Source organism: Bubalus bubalis, chromosome 1 (assembly GCF_019923935.1).
Source record: "Bubalus bubalis isolate 160015118507 breed Murrah chromosome 1, NDDB_SH_1, whole genome shotgun sequence".
NCBI lineage: Eukaryota > Metazoa > Chordata > Mammalia > Artiodactyla > Bovidae > Bubalus > Bubalus bubalis.
Genome location: NC_059157.1, coordinates 194,700,207 through 194,721,319, shown reverse-complemented (window position 1 = coordinate 194,721,319; position 21,113 = coordinate 194,700,207). Strand labels below are relative to the sequence as shown.

The 21,113-nt window shown below is 49.3% G+C and overlaps 1 protein-coding gene across 1 annotated transcript in view; it reads left to right on the top strand.

The window, feature by feature from the left end:
• KCNJ6 (potassium inwardly rectifying channel subfamily J member 6) overlaps nt 1-21,113 on the top strand; it is a 329,855-nt gene that overhangs the window by 287,988 nt on the left and 20,754 nt on the right. The gene's annotated exons all lie outside the window — the stretch shown is intronic.

The window sequence follows — 21,113 nt, the reverse complement described above, 5'->3', positions numbered from 1 at the left end:
GCTAAAAGCAAACCCTTGGAAACCAGATCCTTACAAAAGGATGTGTTACTCTCATTGAGTCTGAGCTCATACTGCTCATCATAAGACAGTCCAATGAACAAGAGACAACCTTTCTGCCATAGGGGTGGTGTCATCTGCATATATGAGGTTATTGATATTTCTCCCGGCAATCTTGATTCCAGCTTGTGCTTCCTCCAGCCCAGCATTTCTCATGATGTGCTATGCATATAAGTTAAATAAGCAGGGTGACAATATACAGCCTTGATGTACTCCTTTTCCTATTTGGAACCAGTCTGTTGTTCAATGTCCAGTTCTAACTGTTGCTTCCTGACCTGCATACAGGTTTCTCAAGAGGCAGGTCAGGTGCTCTGTTATTCCCATCTCTTGAAGAATTTTCCACAGTTTATTGTGATCCACACAGTCAAAGGCTTTGGCCTAGTCAATAAAGCAGAAATAGATGTTTTTCTGGAACTCTCTTGCTTTTTCCATGATCCAGCAGATGTTGGCAATTTGATCTCTGGTTCCTCTGCCTTTTCTAAAACCAGCTTGAACATCAGGAAGTTCACGGTTCACATATTGCTGAAGCCTGGCTTGGAGAATTTTGAGCATTACTTTACTAGCGTGTGAGATGAGTGCAATTGTGTGGTAGTTTGAGCATTCTTTGGCATTGCCTTTCTTTGGGATTGGAATGAAAACTGACCTTTTCCAGTCCTGTGGCCACTGCTGAGTTTTCCAAATTTGCTGGCATATTGAGTGCAGCACTTTCACAGAATCATCTTTCAGGATTTGAAATAGCTCAACTGGAATTCCATCACCTCCAGTAGCTTTATTCATAGTGATACTTCCTGAGGCCCATTTGACTTCACATTCCAGGATGTCTGGCTCTAGGTGAGTGAACACACTCACCGTGATTATCTGGGTCGTGAAGATCTTTTTTGTATAGTTCTTCTGTGTAGTCTTGCCACCTCTTCTTAATATCTTCTGCTTCTGTTAGGTCCATACCATTTCTGTCCTTTGTAGCAAAAGCAGTAAAATACAAAGGTTAAAGTAAAAGAAATCAATCCAACATGGAGTCAGATTTGTTCTTCTCTCTTACATTACTAGTCGTTATGAAAGTGCAAGTGTTCACCACTCAGTCGTGTCTGATTCTTTGTGACCCCATGAACCCCATCAGGCTCCTTTGTCCATGGAATGCTCCAGGCAAGAATACTGGAGCAGATTGCCATGCCCTTCTCCAGTGGATCGTCCCAACTCAGGGATCAAAGCTATAGTCAACTACATTCTCTAAGAATTTTACAAGGGTGCTGGAATGGATGAGGTTATCAGAACTATTACCAACAGTATCTAGTGCTTTTAACTAGTATCAAGTTAATTATATGATAATAAAATAATCAAAATTAATTATACCAGTTCCTCTTGTAGTTAGAAGCATCTCTTTTAGCCTATTTTCCAAAAATTTTTAGAAAAATAGAAATATTATTCATTTTAATACACCTTTTCAAAAGAAAAGTTGAATAGGGTATTCAATAATTAAGAGTACTGGAGTGGGGTGCCATTGCCTTCTCCAAAAATGTTGGCAAAATTTAATGCAAATGCTTCCTTCCTCTGTAAGTCTGCATAATGTTGAAGAAACTAAAACACTGTCTTACCTCTGATGGATGCTGTGTGTGTATGTGTGTGTGTGCTGAGTTGCTGCAGTCATGTCCAGTTCTTTGCGACCCCATGGACAGTAGCCCGCCAGGCTCCTCTGTCCATGGAATTCTCCAGGCAAAAGTACTGGAATGGGTTGCCATGGCCTCCTCCAGGGGATCTTCCCGACCCAGGGATCAAACCCACACCTCTTACATCTCCTGCATTGGCAGATGGGTTCTTTACCATGGGCGCCACCTGGGAAGCCCCTCTTATAGATGCTGCTGCTGAAAGTGAAGTCACTCAGTCGTGTCCGACTCTGTGAGATCCCATAGACAGCAGCCCACCAGGCTCCACCGTCCCTGGGATTCTCCAGGCAAGAACACTGGAGTGGGTTGCCATTTCTTTCCATTATCTTCTCTGATAGATGCTACCTTCTCTCAAAGATGTCACAATGCTGTGCTAGACGTGGACATCCTTTCCTTCTCATCCTTAAAACCAGGCAGATGGTCCACAGAGACACCAGCAGAAGACAAGGCTCCCCAAGATCAATGGGATGAATTCGGAAAGAGTGGAATTCCCAGTGCCTGGCCGGCGTCAGGAAACATCCATCCCAAGGGTGGAGAACACGCAGAGAGGCTGCTCGGGGCCCACTGGGCCCTGGAGCGTGACTTCTCTCAAGGCCGGATATTTCTAACACTGAGAAACAGACAAGGTGTGGACTCCTGTGTGTATGTGCATTTGCTCATTGAGTGACAGGAGACATTACCATCCAAGAGTCTTTGTTTCGTTCTCAAGGGGACAATGCATGCTGTGGCCATAGAAGATGAAAGGGGAAAGATAACTAAAAGGAACTTGATGCTCTGTGTGCTAAGCTGCTCTGCAAGAGTTTGCATGCAGAGCATCACCGCTGAGCTGGAGCACCAATATCCGGCACTCCCTGCACAGGGCAGGGCTTGCAGACCCAGAGTGGTGCCCAGTTACAAGTGTATGCATCAGCTTTGGTATTTTTTACCACCCCTTCAGGGCCTCAGGAGGTCCCTGCCCTCTGGAGCATTGATTGATGCTGGTGAACTGTGGCCATTCTTGGTCAAGTGCAAGGGGATCCATCTCAAAAATAGGAGGAGCGGGAAAGAGACTGCAGGTGCATGCCAGGCAGATTCGTTCGGGAAAGGCTACCTGGACTATGAGACTCTGCTGTATGCTGCTCCCCCACTCTTGGCACCCAGTGGACAGAGGAGCCTCACTGGGGGCCCCCTAGCCAACTCCACTTCCCCCCATGAGTCCCTCTGCCTGCCTCTTTCCTTCCTACTTCCCTTTCCTTCCTACTTCATCTGTACCGACGCCTGCCTTTTTATCCTGTATCCAGCATTTTAAGTATTTCATAGGGGGATGGTTTTCTGGTTGTTTACACAGCTAGACACAGAAGTGCTTGGATAGCTTTACAAAAGGTTTTGAATCTCTTCTGGGTAAGGAAGGCTAAAGAAGCTGGGAGTGCACCAGCTGGAATCCTGAAGTCTCAAACTTGCCCAAGCATCATCTTGTTCCCAGCACCCCTCATGGGTCAAGGGTGACTGTGGTCCCACCACCGGCTTGGGCTGGAGACCACTGGCTCCTGTGAGCCCCCCATTGAGGAAGCCGAGGGTTTAGCTAGCACCTGCCCCCAGGGAGGTCCCGGGCCCTGGTGAGCACAAGCTTCCCTGCCCTCCAGATGTGTCTCCCATCTTTCTCTGCTATTCCCCTGGTTTATTCTGCCTCTTTCTCAAGCTCTCCTTATTTCCAGTCTCATCATCTCAGCTACATCTCAGACAGACCTAGACCCTTACAGCATCTCTAGCAGTTGGGGGGGTCACAGAAGATTTGCCCCAGAGGTGAGGGGATGGTCCCAGTCCCCCATCCCCACTTTAGAACAAGTTCACTGCTGCCAGTGAGGGGGTCCTGAAAGCTGGAGCTGACTTTTCAAGAGTCATCTGCCCACTCCTGTCACACCTTCTGGGTTCACCTCTGTGACTCCTTTGGGGCCAAGTTCATGGTCAAGAATGCGACCTCATAGGCCATTTCTCATGAGGAACAATGTGATCTGACCACGTTACCATTTTCAGGAGTGCCTGGGAAAAGAAAACACCCAGGGATTGCCTGGAACTCTTCTTGAAGCTCCTCCTGTGGCTCTAAGAATTTCTGAGAATCAAGTTTTAACCAACGAGCCCTGACAAAGCAGGGATGCATTTGGGGCCGGGAAACTGGATCAAAATACATCTCCTTTGGGAAAAAAAAAAAAAAAAAAAGAGTGCAGAGTATTCCCAGCTCAATTTCCAGCTAATGTAAACAGTGGAAACAGATTACTCACTTGAGGAGCGAGAACAAGGAATTTGATGTTTTAAAGTGTGCGAGCCAGCATCTCTATAGAGAGACTTAATGTCTGGGGGAAGGCAGAATGGAAAGAGGGTCTCTTTGAGGACTGGAGGGTCCAGGTGAGCCCCAGCTTCTGTCACTATCCAGATGGATCACCGGGGTCAAGCGATCACTGCCTCTGTTTCCCCGTCTGGCACAGAAGGAGTGGGGGCCCCTCTGAGGCTCCTTGCACCCCTAATGAGTCAGAATTCTGTGCCACAGATAATTCCTTTGGCCTAAACGCTTTGGCCACCTGATGTGAAGAGCTGACTCATTTGAAAAGACCCTGATGCTGGGAAAGATTGAGGGCAGGAAGAGAAGGGGATGACAGAGGATGAGATGGTTGGATGGCATCACCAACTCAATGGACATGGGTTTGGGTGGACTCCTGGAGTTGGTGATGGAGAGGGAGGCCTGGAGTGCTGTGGTCCATGGGGTCTCAAAGAGCCAGACACGACTGAGGAACTGAACAATAACAACAGCAAAAGCAGCCCTTCCCCTCTATGAGTCCTGCCGCTGGGGTCTGCATTGCCTTGGGAATGAGCACAGTATTGGAGTACATTTTCTCTTTCCACTCATTCTATAGACAAGGCAAAAAAGAAAACCTATCACCACTCCTCTCCCCATATCTGCAACGCTTTTCAAACCATCAGAAAGTTGCACACAAACATCACTTCCCCCTGCTTGCTGCAACATTTTAGCAACTGAGAAGCTCTTCTCAAATGTTCTGCACTTGGAGAAGGCAATGGCACCCCACTCCAGTACTCTTGCCTGGAAAATCCCATGGACGGAGGAGCTTGGTGGGCTGCAGTCCATGGGGTTGCGAAGAGTCAGACACCACTGAGCGACTTCACTTTCACTTTCCACTTTCATGCATTGGAGAAGGAAATGGCAGCCCACTCCAGTGTTCTTGCCTGGAGAATCCCAGGAGCAGGGAAGCCTGGTGGGCTGCCATCTATGGGGTCTCACAGAGTCGGACATGACTGAAGCAACTTAGCAGCAGCAGCAGCAGATATGGTAGGACCCACATTAAATGGCTGTGCAGCGGCAGAAACTTGATAGAGACCCTCGCACACGTGCAAAGACATTTCCAAGGGATCTTGGCTTTCTCATCCAGACTAAATTGCAATGTCATGCATGTCTTTAGGGTCCAAATGCTTCCATCCCTCACTTGAATTCACTGTGTGTTCCCACCGTATGCTTGTGATGCCCTGATCTCACTTTTGTTTTCCTCTTAATCTCTAAAATGAACATCTCCACCAGGCCGTGGCTGGTGTGAAATCAGTTCAATGGGCCCTGACTGCACATGGCCCCATGGCCCCCCTCTGCCCCCACCACGCTCAAAGCAATTCTGTTCCATGTGTGATCAAGTGATCAGTAAAGATTTACAGAAGCAGGAAACTTGTTTTAGGATAAAAATACCCGAGTTAGAAAAATGAGTCTCAGAGCTCAAGTCCAACCCGGCCATGGTGTGATCCACTTGGACGGCCAGCAGACCTGAGTTCAAAGCCTCCACTCCAAACTGAAACACATGCATCCCCACATGTAAAACAGAGCCAGTGAGAACTTGCTGTATAACTCAGGGAACCCAAACCTGGTGCTTGGTGGCAACCTAGAGGGGTGGGGTGGGGTGGGGTGGGAGGTGGGAGGGAGGCTCAGGAGGGAGGGGACATATGTACACCTGTGGCTGACTCATACTGATGGATGGCAGAAATTAACACAATACTGCAAAGCGATTATCCTCCAATTAAAAATGTTATATATATATATATTTTTTTTTTTTTAATTTTCCACCTACCGCTTCACCAGCTCATGAGACAACCATGGGAAAGACACTGTCAGAGAAACAGATCCCCAGAAGAATGAGCGTCACAGGACTTCATGTTGTAGGGTTTTCCAAATCAGGGGGTGGTCCAGACGGGTCGTTCTTGAGAAATCACCGTTTTATTTAACTGCCTTTTCACGATGACCTCACTTAACTATCTTTTCACCAAAAATGATCTGGAAAAACTGGAGAAGCAGGAAATTAGGGGAGCCCCTCTGGTTCACTGTGGTCCCCTGATAAACCCTCACCTGTGGACAGGGTCCCTTTAGAAGAAGGAGAAAAGAAGGAGCAAGGGACGAGGCCCTGACATCCCCACGGAGCTTGGGTGGCTCTTCTGCTGTGGACAGAGAGGAGGGGCTCTTCCGGGGGATGGTGGCAGAGCACCCCCATCTCAGAACCACCCCGCACTGGAAGTGCCCCTCTGGGCCCCCTGGCTGCACCCCACCCCAGGCCCACCTCTAAGGCTCCCGGGGCCAGGGCAGGAGCACAGGTGCAGCACCAGGGCGCACATGTCTTCTCTGTGGCCCCAGCCCCCAGCTCATCCAGGGGGCCCTTGGGGCTGTGTGGGTTCACCCCAGTGGATACGCCCAAGCCTACCCACAGCCCCTCAGGCCCAGGGCACCCACACAGCCAATTCTGTGACTCGGGCCAGCTTGGGCCTTGAAAGAGGATGGGGAGGGTGTTCCCAGGTCCCAGATACCCGGGACCAGCAAGGCCAGCACAGATCCCAGGGCTGTTTCTGTACTTAGTCACTCAGTCGTGTCACTCCAGAGAAAGATCTGGAAACATCACGCTTCATCTTCCTATTGGTGTCGGGGTTTGCTCGATGCCTTATTATTCTCTGAACATTTCCAAATACCCTTTGATGCCTGATATTTGAAGAGTCACTCTTCTCTTCAAAGAGAAAAGTGTTAATGGCTCAGTTGTGTCTGACTCTTTGTGACCCCATGGACTGTAGCCCACCAGGCCCCTCTGTCCATGGGGATTCTCCAGGCAAGAATACTGGAATGGGTTGCCTGCCTTCCTCCATGATATCTTCCCAACCCAGAGATAGAATTCAGGTCTCCTGCATCACAGGCAGATACTTTACTGTCTGAGCCACCAGGAAAGACCAAGAATACTGGAGTGGGTAGCCTGCAGAGGCCTGGTATTCATGGAGCCTTGCAAAAGATCAGAAGTTCTATTCAGGTTCCCTGGTAAAGGAATGAGGGTGGAGGTACAAAAATATGTTTACTAAATGCATGGACTTATGCCTAGTTGAGGAACTAAGACTCACACTCATTTTTTCAAAGGAAAAAGAACAGACAGAATATGAAAAGACCCTAGCCAGTGATACAGACCATAAATGAATCAGAATTCCTGAGAATAAAGCTAGTCAGGCTGCTCAGAAAGGCCTCCTTCTGGTATTGGATGGGACTTTAACAGGCAGAGGAGGAGCAAGAATGTTCCAGAAGGGAGGACTGGCACGAAGGTGTAGAGGTTGCCCCCCAACCCCACCCCAGTTGCTATCTTTGTGGAGAGCTTACCACAGGTCGGGTAAAATCCACAACATACCTTGTATAATACCAGATAATGAAGCTGTAAAAGAAGGAGGCTCAGAGAGATGCAGTAACTTTCCCCAAGCCACAGAGCGAGTGAGATGCAGACCAAGGTAGCTGACTCCCAACAACGACCCTGGGCTGCCTCCTTCCATGCAGCCCCACCTTGTAGGGGGCAGGTAGCTCAGAGAGGACCGGAGGGAGCTGGCCCAGGCCCTCTGGGTCAGCCTCCAGTGGGGCCAGCCTTCCCTGAGGGCCAGGCAGGACGGAAGCCGCAGTGTGGTGCACTGCCTTTCCAGAATGCAGACCCAGCGGACAGGCTGCTTTCAGAGCTGGAACGAGCGTTTCTTGGGTATTTCACAAATGGGAACATCCTTTTGTGTGTCAAGTCCAAAAAGAGATAAATAGACATGTCTCTCCTTCATGCAGTGCCACAGATCTTGGTAATATTTTTGTGCTTTCCCTAGAGGTTTGAGGATCTTCAATCCTTATAAAGGTCCAAGGCTGAACTAATCTCCAGTGGCAGAGAGAGAGGAAGCCAAGCAAGCTACTGGGTTTTCTCCCTAACCCCAGGAGGGTCTTCCTTCCACTTGTTCTGTTAGAGTAATACCACCACTCCGGGAGCTGGTAATGGACAGGGAGGCCTGGCGTGCTGCAGTCCATCAGGTCGCAAAGAGTCGGACATGACTGAGCGACTGGACTGAACTGAAGCACTTTTGTGAAATACGAACTTCTTATCAAATCACTGAATCAGTGAGGTGCAGGCTAGATTGTTAATAAAGTCTTAAAATTATATTTAAAGAACTGCCAGCAAAAATGCAGATTCAAACAAATAATGGAAAAATGCAGCAATAGTTCAGAGTCCATTAAACATTTAACTAAAAAAAGTGAAGTGACTTTTTTCCAAATATGTAACCAAGGTTTTATGTGTTCAGTCGCTCAGTCGTGTCTGACTCTTTGCGACCCCATGGATGGTAGCCCAACATGCCCCTCTGCCCATGGGATTCTCCAAGCAAGAACACTGGTGTGGGTTGCTGTGCCCTCCTCCAGGGGGTCTTCCTGACCCTGGCATCAAACTCTCATCTCTTACATCTCCTGCATTGGCAGGTGGATTCTTCACCACTGGCCTCAGTAAAGCAGGTGAAAAGTAAGGCCATCCTAAGTCTCCTCCCCCTCTTCATTGAAAAGCAGAGCTGGTTTTGCCAAACATTGACATAGATCAGCCACGGGTGTCCATGTGTCCACATCCCAAACCCCCTCCCACCTCCCTCCCCATCCCATCCCTCTGGGTCGTCCCAGTGCACCGGCTTTGAGGGCCCTGTTTCATGCATCGAACTTGGACTGGTCATCTATTTCCCAATATTGCAAAGTTATTAGCCTCCAATTAAAATAAATTAATTAATTTTTAAAAAAAGCAGAGCCGGGAATGGAGGTGAGTGCAGAAAGAGGGTACTGTGTCCAACACACACCTGTCAAACCACGCAGAATCTCCACGGACTAAAGCCATCCAGCAAAGAGCTGAGAAAGCAAATATGGCTAATGAGAGGCAGGCAGGTGGGTTTCCTGGAGCCTGGAAAGGATGGAGGCCGTCTGTGCATCGCAGCCGGGACCCAGGCTGGGGCAGGAGGACCCCCAGTTGCATATCCTGAGCCCTCGTACACTCCCTGCCTGAGTCCTCTGAGCCCGCGTGCAGATCAGCATAAACTCACCTCCATTCTAGACCCAGGGGGTCTATTCCTTGATGGTCAGTCTCAACGCGTTCTTTCCCTCTTCCATCCATCCACTGATGAATTGAGCACCTGCTCTTTGCAAGGCACAGGATCAATACTGTTTGAGACAGAAATCCTACTGGTGAGTCGGGCAGGGGAAGGCTGAGACCGATATGCAAATAGGTATGGTTCAAACAGGAAAGGCTGAACGCTTGGGGCCCCAGCTCAGTCTTCTGCACTCTGGGCCTTGACTGGCACGAATCACTAGAGGTGCTCTTCCTCTTGGCTTTGTCTCCACTCCCTGCTTAGTTCTGAAAAGTTCCAGCTGACACCATTTTACTCAAACATTTTGCTTTGGGGTTGTTTTGTTTTTGTTTTTTTCATAATTTTTTTTATTTATTTACTTTTGGCTCTTCGTTGCTGTGCACGGACTTTTCTCTAGTTGCGGAGAGCTGGGGCTACTCTCTACCTGCAGTGAGCAGGCTTCTCAAGGCAGCAGCTTCTCTCATTGAGGAACCCGGGCTCTAGGGCACAGGCCTTCTGCAGTGGCATCACGTAGTCTCAATAGTTGTAGCTCCCGGGCTTAGTTGCTCAGCAGTGCAAGCTGATCTTCCCGGATCAGGGACTGAGCCTGTGTCTCCCGCACTGACACGCAGATTCTTTGCCCCTGAGCTCCCAGGAAAGCACAACACTTTGCTTTTTAAAGTTGGTTTTCCACTATATGTTGTGGTCCGGGCGCAGGTTGGAAAAGAATTTCCAGACATGAGACAGAACGGGAGGGCAATAAAGTTTCTTAGAATGGGAGATGCTGTTAGAACAGCTCAAGGGAAAACTGACATTGAACAGGGGTCCTTAGTCCACTTTTATACCCAGGATACAAGGAGTGGGATAGGGGTCTTGTGGGTTGTTTGCTGATTGGATGAGGCATGTACACTGGGTGTGGGAAGAGTAGGGCAAACACCTTCTCCCTGTGGGGTAGGAGGGGAGAAAGGTTATACTGCTCAGGAGGCCCTGAAATCCATGAATAGTTACTACATGGGTGGGGGGTGGAGGACGATCAGGGTCTGGTTTTTCTGTTCCTGCATCCCAAGACCCTCCTTGGTTTTATCTGCTCTTTAGACCTTGGGTCACCACACTACACATTTTCTGATTAATTCAGATCACGTTGTAAGTTATTCCTTTCACATGTTTTGTTATATACTCGTGTGATCAGTATTTTCACAGCGAAGGAGTCCTTAGGAAGTGCTGTGAGTTGTACCGTGAGATACGGGGCCTCTGTGAACCGAGAGGTACCCCCAAAACCCACGGCCACCAAGGCTGCGTGAGCGAAGCAGGGCTGCGTCACCCACGAAGGGCTCGGCAGGGGCATGTAGAAGATGCTCACGGCGTCTCATTGATGCCACATGGCCGCCTTCTATTCAGTGATGCAGAATAAATGCAGGGGACACAAATGTGGCTAAATCAGAATCCAGGCTACTTCATCTGGAAACAGCCCCTTCCGAAACATCAGCAAGGGGCAGCCCCACCAACAGCGACCTCTGATTCAGGACTGCGTCTCTGCGGATGGTACAGACAGACAGCCCCTAGCAAAGGGCTGCAGTCATCCCACAGCCTCACACCTTGGAAACCCTCATTTCCCATTGTTCTCGTCATGCAATCATCACAGAGGGCTTTTGCAACCTACGAAAAAATTCCTCTCTAGGTCTCTTTCAATTTCTCATCCTATATTCCTTAACAACTTCTACTGAGTTGTACAGTTGTGGTGAATTCTGTGGAACAAGATGGAACAATTAGTGGAAGCTGAGCGGGGAGGTGGCTGCCAGAGGGTAAGAGCCATCCCATCTTCCTCCTGGAAATCTAAGCGCTAGGAGGCCTTGGCTCAACACTTCTCAGGTCTCTTCTACCGCAGCTCATGGATGTTTTAATTGCAAAAATTAAATAGAAGTCAAGAGGAGGGAATAGAGACACACGGTTGTTTTAATATTCCCAGTTCTTTAAAAAAAATTTTTTTTGTAACTCCCATGTAATAAATCCAATAGAATGTGGCTGGTTTTCATCATCTTGTCAGGCTGAGAAAGGTCCCTGACATCTACAGTCCAGGACTCAGCACAATGAAACTGAGACCCTCTAGTCTAAAATCGGGTTTGCTGGGCTCAGCAGTAAAGAATCCGCCTGCAAAGCAGGAGATTCAGAAGAACCAGGTTCGATCCCTGAGTCAGGACAATCCCCTGGAGGAGGCAACCCACTCCAGTATTCTTACCTGGAGAATCCCACTGACAGAGGAGCCTGACAGGCTACCGTCTGTAGGGTCGCAGAGAGTCGGACACGACTGAAGCGACTGAGCACACTCACACATATTCTAAGAGCAGTCATGGTAAATGTGCACCGACTGACAATCTGGTTAGGAGAAAATGCTAAAGGAGTGAAGTTAGGGTACCCAGAAAGGAAAATAAGCCTCTTCTGGTTTTCACCTCCTAATTTAAAGATTGGCCAGATGACATTCATCCCTTTGAGGCCATGGACCAGTATTCCAGGTGAGTCCGCACCTTGTGTGTGCTTGAGCACTTCCTAGAGGAAAGGCTGGCCGGCTTGCCACCCACCCTCTGGCTCCCCTGAGGACCACCCTAAGAGCTCCGCAAGCAGCTGACGGAGGTCTGAGCAAGGAATCGGCTACTTGCCAGACTGCAGCCCCAAACTCTGCACACAGAGCATCCTGGCCTCGGCTGTGCCAGCCTCCAGCTTCTCAGCAGATCTCTTCCCCTGTGAGCCCTTCCAATCCTTGTTCCCTGAATCCTGGCTCTTCTGGGGAGCATTTTAATTCTACAAACAGAATGGCAGAGGTCACACTCAAAGCTGCCTCCCCTGCAAGCTCCTGACATATCCCCCCTAGGACTGTCTCAAGATCCCCCCCAGGACCGTCTCAATATTCCCCCAGGACTGTCTCAAGATCCCCCCAGGACTGTCTCAAGATCCCCCCAGGACCGTCTCAATATTCCCCCAGGACTGTCTCAAGATCCCCCCAGGACTGTCTCAAGATCCCCCCAGGACTGTCTCAAGATCCCCCCCAGGATTGTCTCAAGAGCACCTGTGGGGGCCACTGCCCTGTCCTGGCTGCTCCAGGCCAGGAGGGCCTCCAAGCAGAGTCAGAGCAGCCTCCGCTATCACCCACGACCCCTGACCCCTGGCCTGACCCACGACCCCTGAACCCTGGCCTGGTGCAGACCTCCTGTCCCAGTCTGAGGTCCAGGAAACACAATTACTGTGATCAGTGTTGTTGCTTCCTCACCGGCTACATCATCAACCAAGCCACAGACCCCATCCTGTTTTCTCCAGAGGTAAACTCTTTTTAGAGTGTATCCATAGAAAAGTTAAGATCTGATCAGGAGAACAGATCAGGGGTATGTGTGCTCGGTCACTCAGTCGTGTCCAGCTCTTTGCGATCCCATGCACCATAGCCTGCCAGACTCCTCTGTCCACATACAGGTGTGGGTAGCAGTTCCCTGCTCCAGGGGATCTTCCCCATCCAGGGGTCAAACAATGCCTCCTGTGTCTCCTGCATTGCAGGGGGCGTCTTTACCTCTGAGCCACCAGGAGGCCCAATAGACCAAGTGATGATTGCAAAGATGACTCCCTGCATACCCCAGGAAGAGGGGGCGCGCCACATCAGAAGTGGGTGGGTACGGGCACCACTAGAATTGACCAGGGAGAGGGAAACTGTAGCAAAAGCTTTTATTGTGATTTCCATGGGAGTGTGGACCTTAATAAAGAAAAAAAAAAAGAAAGAAAGAATCATGTGTTTTATCGGCAAAATGATTTTATTTGGGAAGAGCAGAAAATTGCAATTCGGGATGAGCAAACTGTGGTGAAGCACACGCAAGTCCAGAGAACAGAGGAGGGGGGTTGAAAGGAGGAGACTGGGGAGGGTGTGGGGTCAGTCACTGGCAGTGGGCGGCTTGCGTCGCGGGGTCAAAGGGAAACCTTGCTTCCTGCCGAGTCTGTAAGTCTCAGGGCTTCCTGACTCCATTCTGAAGGACGTTTCCTTTATCCCTGTTTATAGAAGGAGGGGCAGGGCAGGCCCCAGATAGGCCAGTCTGGATAATCTCAGTGGACTCTGGGCATCGAAGCCATCCCTGATTTTCTGGTACAGGGCCCTCAGGAGTGATGAGGGCTGGTGAGCAAGGACCTAAGAGTGTGAAAGTCTCATAGAGGAGGTGGTCAGGGGCAGGGGCTCTGAACCCGTCAGTATGCATTTTAAATCACTCTCACTGGCAAGCAGTTCACTACTGATGGACAGGGCTTTGCAAAACCTGGGAGGGACAGTCCCTCCAGAATCACCAAGACCCCAAAGGTCGAAGAATCAGGGCATAGAAAATAAAAGACACGGTTCACACATTAACTCAGAACCCAGCCACAAAGCAGCCACAGTGTTCTGCCCCTCCAGCCAGCCCTGATTCTGAAAGCATACACACCCCTTAGCCAGGTCTTTAAACCTAACAGAGCACTCTTAAGAAGACTCCCCCCCACGCAAAAAAAAAATCAAAGGATCGGAGCAATTAGCTGAAAAGAATCACCGGTACATCAAGGATACGACTAGCATCACATAACAGCCGGGACTTAATCGGCGGTGCCCTAGGCTTGGAACACGTTAAGAGCTCAGCGCTGGGCTAGAGATCCGAGTCTTATTCCATCTGATAGAAGACTTGTCTTCCTCCCACTGCGACAGAGGAGGGGCACCCCCTCCCTTCAATCTTGACCCAGGCGCACAGGCTCCGCCACACTGGGTAAGGGCCACTGTCACTGGGAGTCGGAGCTGACTGCAGACACACACCATGACCCAGCATCTCAGCACCTGCTGTTCCCGACTCCCGGGAACTCTGCTCAGCGTCTCCAGGGACACCGGCCAGAACATCCTGGCCTCGGTGAGATGAGATAGCAGAGATTAGCCCGAGGAGGAACACAGGGTCATTGTTCGGGTCCTTCTTGCCTTAAAAGGCAGAGCCAAGGAAATGATGAGGCTCCCAGAACACAGGATCACGCCAGGATAACATTAGCCAGAAGAGGTGGATAGAAACCGATGGGACGGTTCTCTCACTGCCCGGAGCTCAGGCAGGCTAGAACCCGGACACCGGGCGGGGATTCAGGGCCAATGGATGGAGCGTGGTGAGGGTTTACCTGGCCACACCAAGTTGCTGTTCCCTCCTTAGAAATATTTGATACTCCCTTAACATCAAAACCCTGTACTTGCAACATTACGTCCCTCGCCATAAATGGTTTGGAATGAACAATGTAGAGATCAGATGATCTATGTACTTGGAATCAAGACTTGAACGTGAATTTAGCCTCAGCAGCCTCTCCTTTCTAACGAGTTGACGCATGTTTATGGGGATGTGTTCATTTAGAAGGCTTGCCTCACATGCCACACACCAAACCAAATTTTCCATGTGTTGGGAAAGAATCCAGATTTGAAGAAAGGACGCAGGATGGAATCGTGTAAGCAGAAGTGACCTAAGTTCGTTCATGGTTCACTGTCAGTCGAAGAAAGAGGAAATTCCAACAGATCACAAGAACAGCACTGGATTTGTAAGTCAGGCTGTAAAGGGTTTTTTTTGTTTGTTTTTAAAAATCTATTGCTTATGGTTTTAAAAAAGCCCTTTAGGATCTGTTCTGTTATTTTTAAAGAAAAACACCTGCTTTCTCGGCGTTTCTCATGCCTCACGCTCACCACTTCTTCTGTGGTCCAGCCCTTGCCTTCCCCCAGGAGGACGGGCACCTTTGCATCTTTCAGAAAATTGACTTTGAGGGAAGAAGGGAGGGCAGGAAGTGTGGCTATTGTTTTGCAGGCATGCCCTTAACCTTAAGAAGAATTTCAAACATGCGCAAAGCCATTTCCTTTCTTTCCTTCCGTGTTGTTGAGCTATGATTGACAACGCAGCACTGTGGAAGAAGTTTAAGGCACGTGACCTGACTTACGTGTCTTGTGAAATAATATTACCACAATAGGTTTAGTTAACGTCCATCATCTCTTACAGATACCAAAAAAGAAAGAAAACGTTTTTCTTAGTAATGAGCTCTTAGGATCTATTCTTTTAACAATTCGGAAATCTACCCTATGGTGACATTAACTATCCTCATCGTATCCTACCTTACAACCCTGGGACTTATTTCTCTTATAACTGGAAGGTTGTAACTTTGTACCATCTTCCACCCACACCCCACTCCCCCACCTCTGAAAACCACAAATCTGATCTCTTTTTTCTATGAGTTTGGTGGCTCCTGTTTTTCTTTAATTCCACACGTAAGTGAGATTATGCAGTGTTTTTCTGTCTCCAGGCATTTCCTTTTGACAGGTTATTAACAAGGCAGAGGACAGACCGGTCCTCTGAGAACATGCAAGGTGCATCTCTGCAAATTGATGAAATGTGCCTCCTGAGGTGCAAAATTAATGAAAAACATAAACAATTAGGGAAAGGCAATAAAAGTGAACTATGGTCAGGCCAGGCTCAAGCTACACATAATTTTTCAGGGAAGGCGCTCCAATTTCTGTGCACATCTGAAACATCAGACAGATTCACAGAGCTAAAGGAGAATGAGGAGGTCGCCATGTTCTGCTCCTTTCTTGCATGTGAATCATCCCACTACTAAAATTGATTGAGGGTTGTACACACGCCTCTCACAGGCAGAGACAAACCTCAGGTTGGGCAACTGAAAGGCGTTTTGATAGGTGTCACTGGCTTTGTGCATACATGCGTGCTAAGTCACTTCAGGCATATCCAACTCTTCTGCGGCCCTACGGACTGCAGCCCTCCAGGCTCCACTGTCCATGGGATTCTCCAGGCAAGAATACTGGCATGGGTTGCCATGCCCTCCTCCAGGGGATCTTCATGACCCAGGAATTGAGCCCCCTTCTCCCACGTCTCCTACACTGGCAAGTTCGTCACCACTAGCGCCACCTGGGAAGCCCACTGGCTTTGTGCTCTTGGCCAAATCAGATGCAATTAGTTGGTATTCTCTCTGTCCCTAGTAACAGTGTCACCTCTTCACTTTCAGCTTTCTAAACCACTACTCAGGTGCAAATATGTGACAAGGGGTGCTCTAGAGACCCAGGTCACCACCCACTGGGACGCCAACAGTATCCACAAGATGCCAGATCCAGCTTTTGCTGACGTGTCTAGTTCTCGATGGTAGCACCTTAGCCTGGAGAAGGAAATGGCAACCCACTCCAGTGCTCTTGCCTGGAGAATCCCAGGGACCGGGGAGCCTGGTGGGCTGCCGTCTGTGGGGTCGCACAGAGTCGGACACGACTGAAGCGACTTAGCAGCAGCAGCAGCACCTTAGCCCAGAGCTGGTTTGCAAGTGACAGATGGAAATGTCAAGGCGCATGGGTTCTGCTGCCCTGCAAGCCCTCTGGCCCCGTCGTCAGGGCCCAGCTAGGTCCAGGCAGCCTGGTCCAGAAGCTTCCCAGAGGGAGCCCCTCGGCTATTAACCCTTCGGCACACTCCCTGGGCTGCTCATTTTAGCTCTGAGTGTATGCGCCTCCCACTACCCGCTGTGTTTTCCCCAGGTGAAAGCATTCCCTTTGCAGCTGAAGTTAGCACTGGAAGGGTTCTCAGTGAGAGAAACGCTGGGTACGCGCTGTCATTTCCTCTCGTTTCTTCAGTTCCCCAGCTCTTTACAGGACACTCACCGTGTCCCGCTCCAGGCATGGTTCCAGAAACGTAAAACAGTCCGTGCCGTCACCGCATTTACATTCTATCAGGGAATACGGGCCGTTTTAGCAAGAATTGCAGTGAGCATTGCAAAGCGTGGGTGTGATGGGTGAGAGTGACAGGGAGACCTAACTCAAGGCCGGGTTCAGGAAGGCACCCCTGGAGGAGGCGATAGGACCCCTGAGATCAGTTACAAGCCAGCCGCGTGAGAGGAGGGTGGGGGTCAGGGAAGGCGAGCAAAGACCCGGAGAGACTGCTGGGAGGGTCAGGGGAGCGATTATATTCCAGGAGTGAAGGGGAGACATTGACAGCCTCTAGGCAGTATTCTTGCCTGGAGAACCCCATGGACAGAGGAGGCTAGCGGACGACAGTCCACAGGGTCAACAAAGAGTCAGACACGACTGAAGTGCATGAAGCCCACAGGCACGCACAAGTGGGACACAGATATAATCAGATCTGCTTTGTTCCAAGGTCACTCTGTTGGCAGGAGGAGACAGAGGCTGAAGGTGAGAGTTGCTCCTGGAGATGACCTGGGTCAGGATGGTGGCCAGGAGGGGATGGAGCAGCAGGGAATCCCAGCAATTCCCTGGTGGCTCAGCTGGCAAAGAACCCGTCTGCAATGCGGGAGACCTGGGTTCAGTCCCTCAGTCGGGAAGATCCCCTGGAGGAGGGCGTGGGAACCCACTCCAGTATTCTTGCCTTGGAGAATCCCCACGGACAGAGAAGCCTGGTGGGTTGCAGTCCATGGGGTCACAAAGAGTAGGATATAACTGAGGGACGAAGCACAACATCAACCAGAGGTGTTCAGGGAGTGGACGCTGAAGGGAGGGGAGGAGAAAATTCTGTCTGGGTGATGGTTCCGGTGCCTGGAATCAGACAGCTGGGGCAAGGGGCAGGCTTAGAGGAAAAGTGATCCTTCCTGCAGACGTTCCATCAGGGACATTGAATGAGACACCACCGGGAAGATGCCCAGTGGGCAGGTGAATGCCTGGGTCAGGAGATCAGCTGGAGGGCTAGCTGGAAGTGTGAAAGCCAGCAGCACGTGGAACCACATGAGTGAGAGAGACCGTCCGGGAGAGAGTGTGGACAGAGGACATCGAAGCCCCAGGCCACCCTCCTGATGGCCATGAGGACCTAGGAGCTGGCTGGCCAGAGCTGCTGCAGGGCCACTCCAATGGGCCACACACGGCAGGAGTTCTAGGATCCCTGAATTGATTTTCACAGGACAAGATCACGTGCCCGCCTGTTGCCTGCCCGCAGCAGTGGTTCCGCCTGAGTTTGGGGCTTTACAGAAAGCTAGATGGGGGGACAAGGTCACCATCTAGCATTGCCACAGCGTTTTGTTTATTTATTGGGCTGCGTTGGGTCTTAGTTTCAGCATGCGGGATCTTCCTCGCTGCCCTCAGACTCTCTAGCTGCAGTGCGCGGGCTTAGTTGTTCCGCTGTGGCTCGTGGGATCTTAGTTCCCCAACCAGGGATCCAGCTCTTGTCCTCTGCATTGCAAGGTAGATTCTTAACCACTTGCCCATCAGGGAAGCCCCTCGCCTCCACACTTTTAACTCTGGATTGTCACAAAAACACTATTGGAAGTGGTTCATGAAGGTTTTAGTCCTTTCAAAACCGCAGTACCTGCTTTCAACACCAAAGAATCAATGAACTGGACAAGAGTCCACAGATCCATAGAAATGGCCTGTATGTACATCCTTTGGGGCTTCCCAGGTGGCTCAGTGGGTAAAGAATCTGCCTGCAATGCAGGTCACTTGGGTTCGATCCCTGGGTCAGAAAGATCCTTTGGAGAAGGAAATAGTAACCCACTCCAGTATTCTTGCCTAGAGAATCCCACAGACAGAGGAGCCTGGTGGGCTACAGTCCATAGGGTCACAGAGTCAGACATGGCTACAGAGACTGGAAACTCACACAAGCATCCATCCTTTACCAGTCAAAAAGATCCTACATTTCTCTGAACTCCACCCCCATATGTCTATATTGTTCTAATTATCAAACTCAAAACTTGGAAGTCTGATTTTACTAGAATCTTCAAGTAAGTTGAAATAGGATGCTTATGTTGAACTGTGCAAAGAGTCCTAGAATCACCTAAGCTTTTCTAAGCTTTGTAATCTTGCCACAAAGCATCCTCAGGCTCATAGACTCTGCTTTTCCCCCTCCAAGATGAAGGCACTTAAGTTATAAATGTCAGTTTTTGTTTTATTTGAGAAGGAGGCGTTCTAAGAATTTTAAGCCAACTGTTAAAAATACATCCAAGGAGAGTTTATAATTTTATAAATGCAACACTCAGGAAGCAGAGAGAACTGACTTTTCTCTGCAACTGAAATTAACTCTTCTCTTAAGCTCCCTTTTTGTTTCCTTGAAGGAAAAAAGAAACCTTAAATTTGCCAGTTAAAAGGTAACAATCATTTCCCACTTTAAAGGTGGATAATTTGTATCTAAGCTGTCACTTGAGATGCTCCCCTCCTTCACTCTAGCAGGGTTTGTGCACTGGTTCGTGATTGTGGACTCACTTCTGATACAATGGTCTTTAAATTCATCCTGCATGAACCACTAAATGAACCACCTGCGCCTTCTGGAACCAGTGACCGTGGCTAAGAAAATGGATTGTATTAACAAGGTTAAGCCAAGGGGGACCCCAAAATTCATGGGCTGTCGTGGTGGGGTACACCTAATAAAACTCTGAGCCCTTTTAGGAAGGGGGAATATTAGCAACAAATAGTCATGACAAATTCATGATTACCTTCCTGTCTCACTCCATCTTTGTTTCTCCGATTAACCCACTCTCCCGCTCTCTACAGAAAATTTCAAATCTTCCCCCACCCACATCCTAGGAACTTCAAGACAGAACTCCCCATATCACAAATTCATCAGGACCAACACCCAGAACAGTGAGGACAGAAGGGCCCCTTCACCTTCAGATCCCAGCTTTATCCATCTCTCAGAATCGTAAGTTCAATGATTACTTCTTCTTCCAACTTAAACCGAGCCCTACCCACTCAAAGCCTTTCCCATCAGTATTCGAATGCGGTCAGGTATCCCACGTCTTCAAGAAATTACTCAATTCCATGTCCCTGGCCAACAACTGCCTTCCCTCCTCGTCTCTGTGGTCGGACTCTTGACAAACTTTCCTAAACTCACTCACCCCACCTCCTCACTTCAAGGCCACTTCTCAACCCACTTCACTAACTCCTTTATCCATCAGCTGTCACTGCATTGACAGTAACCACCATGTCTGAAATCCAACATATAGTTTTCAGTTTGGGACAGTTTTTCTCATCAGTTTTTTTGGCACTGTTCACCACCTGCCCTTCTCAAAACGTTTCTCTCCTTGGCTTCTCCACCCTCCACCCTTCTGCCTTTCTTTCTCTCTAACCATCCTCTCTCCTAACATCCTGGGAAAGCTCATCCTTCTCCACCTTCAGATGTTACACTGTCTCATCCTCAGTTTTTCTCATCTCATGTGCTTCCCCAGTAGCTCAAACGGTAAAGAATCCGCCTGTAGTGCAGGAGACCTGGGTTCGATCCCTGGGTCAGGAAGATCCCCTGGAGAAGGGCATGGCAACCCACTCCAGTATTTTTGCCTGGAGAATCCCATGGACAGAGGAGCCTGGCGGGCTACAGTCCATGGGATGGCAAAGAGTCAGGCATAACCGAAGTGACTCAGCACCCACGCCTGGGCAAGATTCCGGTAGGGTGAGCACTGGCTACAGAGGAAGCACACGGGCTGCCTACAACTCAGGTGCAGTGCGACTAAGCCCTCTCTTCTCTGTTTTCCCTTAAACCTCTTCTTCTTCATCTGCAGGCACACACCTTCCCCTAAAGCGAGAATGGTTTTGTTTTGTATTTGTTCGCTTCCCTTTGTTTTGTCAGAATCTAGGATCCCACCAGCTTCAGTTCCAGAGCAGTTGATCATGTGCAACTGTTAAGAAAGGATCTATGAATTTCATAAGATTCCCAAAAGGGTCCTTGACCTTAAAAGTTAAAAACATTGCCTGGAAAATGCAGAATAATGGGGGACATGATCAGGAAGATCCCCTGGAGGAGGAAATGGCAACCCACTCCAGTATTGTTGCCTGGAGAATCCCATGGATAGAGGAGCCTGGTGGGCCACTATCCATGGGGTCACAAAGAGTCAAACACGACTGAGCCATTAACACTTTTCACTTTGAAGAGAAGAGTGACTTCAAATACTAGGCATCAAAGAGTATTTGGAAACATTCAGAGAATAATAAGGCATCAAGAAAACCCATAGGAAAATGAAGCATGATGTTCCCAGATCTTCCTCTGAAAGATGTTTATTACTTTT